Source organism: Anomalospiza imberbis, chromosome 2 (genome assembly GCF_031753505.1).
Source record: "Anomalospiza imberbis isolate Cuckoo-Finch-1a 21T00152 chromosome 2, ASM3175350v1, whole genome shotgun sequence".
NCBI classification, from domain to species: Eukaryota; Metazoa; Chordata; class Aves; order Passeriformes; family Viduidae; genus Anomalospiza; species Anomalospiza imberbis.
The window spans coordinates 5990687-5993372 of NC_089682.1; the positions used below are offsets into that span (position 1 = coordinate 5990687).

At 43.6% G+C, this 2686-nt stretch overlaps 1 long non-coding RNA gene across 1 annotated transcript; it reads left to right on the forward strand.

Moving 5' to 3' along the window:
* Window positions 1-526: 526 nt before the first annotated feature.
* Window positions 527-2363, forward strand: LOC137465641 (uncharacterized). The gene is made up of 2 exons (XR_010994743.1): window positions 527-654; window positions 2065-2363. It is a non-coding gene; the product is annotated as an uncharacterized lncRNA (long non-coding RNA).
* The last annotated feature ends 323 nt before the right edge of the window (window positions 2364-2686 follow it).

Here is a 2686-nt window from a genome sequence, read left to right on the forward strand (position 1 = left end):
GGCAAAGGGCTGGAAGGAGCACACAGATATTTCAGAAATTGCTTGGGACCTTGTAAAGACAGATAGTGAGATCCTCACTTCCTACAGACAGATAAATGAGGGTAAGGATGGGTTGCTCCTGCCTTTCTCTCGGGACCAGGAACATGGTGATTTTGGAATGATTCTGGAGCAGGGAGGTGACTTGTCCCCCTGCCTTTGGGGAATATTCTGAGGGAGTCTGGGTGGAGCTGACTTAGCCCAGCACACTCCACAGGGATTGTTTTATTGCCTGTCAAATGGCTTCCTGCAGAGCAGAGGAAGGCATGAAGTAATAATGATGCAATAGCTGGGAAACAGTGCAGCTGCTGATTTGTTAGATCAGCAGGGAATGTTTGACTTCACCTTTGGCGTGCTGAGGTGCTCTGATGGTCCATCCTGGGCTAACCAGCCCTGCAAAGCAGCCTGGCAGGGGAATGGGTTCCCTGTTCTGCTCCCAGTGCTCCAGGCACAGGGAACTTCTCCCTCTCTGTTTCCCCCTTCCCAGAGACCCCCAGGAACCCCTGGATACTGGACTGCTCTTCCCCCTCTGAGGTGAGGGGTGCTCCTCACTGCTTGAGATGGAGGGCTGTGGACAAACCCAAGAGGTGCCTACTTGGAAACCCAGAATTGTTGAAGGTGAGTGGGAAGAACCTTTTGAAACAAGGGCATGGTGCACTGGCAATATGCAGGAAAATATCCAGAGTGTTAACTGGACAAAAATGTAAAAAGAAAAAAAAAAGGCAGTTTTAAATAGATAGAAAAGTCTGGGGTTTGTTTCCAAATGTTAAAAATAAAATTACCTTTATTGTGGTGTATTTAATAGCTGTAGAAAATTTATTTTTAAAATTTATTACAATTTTAAATAATATTTATTTATACATTATCAATTAACAATATAAGTATTTATTATTAATATTTATTTATAATTTATTATTTATGATTAAAATTTACTAATTATTATTTATTTAAAAGCTGTAGAAAAAAAGCAGGGGAGTTATTTGCATTTTTCTGGTCTATCATGAGAGTGCTGCACTCCCTCCAGGCACCCCAGCTGGGCAACTCTTCCAAAGCAAAGCAGGACAGTGGAGTTTTTTCCCCTCCTTGCTAAAAAATGGTCATCCCCACCTACCCCTTCTCCCTTCCTCCCAAAGTCTCTCACAAACATTTGAACTGGAGCCGGTGAGTTTTGCCCTGAGAAGTGAATGACTCTTCCCAGCCATAAGAGAAAATTGCCCCACCTGACTGAGGAAATTACCCCAGAGTTAACAAAATTAATCTAAAAACGGCCAATTGTCACTGTAATAGGGATGCAGAAACACAGGACAAATCAGAATAAAGTAGAAGGCTCCCCTGCTTTTGAGAAAGCTCCCTCGAGTCTCTCAATAAAATACGACCTTGCTGTGCAAAGCCTGCACAAAGCTGTCTCAAGCTCCAGCCCCAGTGGGAAATCCCAGCTCCTGGCTGGTGCTGCTGGGAATGCACATCTCTGCCCAGGCTCCTGTGTCGTCAGGAATTTCAGCCTGTGCTTCAGCAATTAATGGGCCTTACCCTAAAGTGCTGATTTTGAGTTCACAGGACAGTCCTGGGTGCTGTCCTGAGCGCAGGAGCTGCAGCATAGAACGAGAGTTCTGCGTTGGCTCTTGGAAAGCCCTCTTATCCTTTTTGCTTCCCTAAGTGACATTTTTCATTAGCTGCTACACAGCCTGTGGGGGCTTGCAAAAGGCCAAGGAAAGGCTGAGAGAGAAGATCTGCAAAGTGGCTCCCATTCTACAAATGAGGAGACTCGACCCAAAGAATTACCTCATGACCTCAATGGTTATAAACTGATTTTGGTCTTGATTTATTATTAAATGACTGGGGTTTTCCTCATCATTCTTCATTTTCTTCATCATTCATCATCTTCATCACTGCAAAGTGACTGCCATTCTAAAATTAGGAGACTCGACCCAAAGAATTACCTCATGACCTCAATGGTTATAAACTGATTTTGGTCTTGATTTATTATTAAATGACTGGGGTTTTCTTCATATTTTTTTTTTTTTGAAGGCTCCTACCCCACCTCAGAATTGTGGGGTCAGCCTGGGGAAGTCTTTTTATAAGCCCTGGGGAGGGAAGATGGAACAGCCAGAAATCATCCCAGTTTACATCATCCTGCCAGTGCCTGTGTGAGCACCTGGGAGTTTCTTCACAGATCCTTGTTGTTACTTTGATCATGGAATCATCCAAACCTTAGGTTTGCTGAAACTAACCCTGACAAGCTTCAATAAACGAAGCCAAAGGGAGCTGAAGATTGGATATCAGGGATCTTACATTTATGACCCTTCAAGAATGTTGGAGTAACCAGAGCATAGAGAGGAGATAAAGGCCTGGAAAGTTGGAAACTCCCTGTTTGAGAGGGAGATGATGAAAGGACTAAAGAATGTGGGCCTGATCAGCATGAAGAGCAAGAGATCAGGACATCTCTTGGAGCTCTGCAACCCACAGGTTTTCCATACTCAGAGGATGGTCATCTAAAGCTGACAATGAGGCCTGGGATGAAATTCCTCACTCCACAAAGCTCCACCCTCGCCCATTGAGAAATACCAAGATATTTGAATTAATTCAACTGAACTCAAGGGGAATTTTTAACAGGAGAACTTTTATATATTAAATCCTTCATACATATATT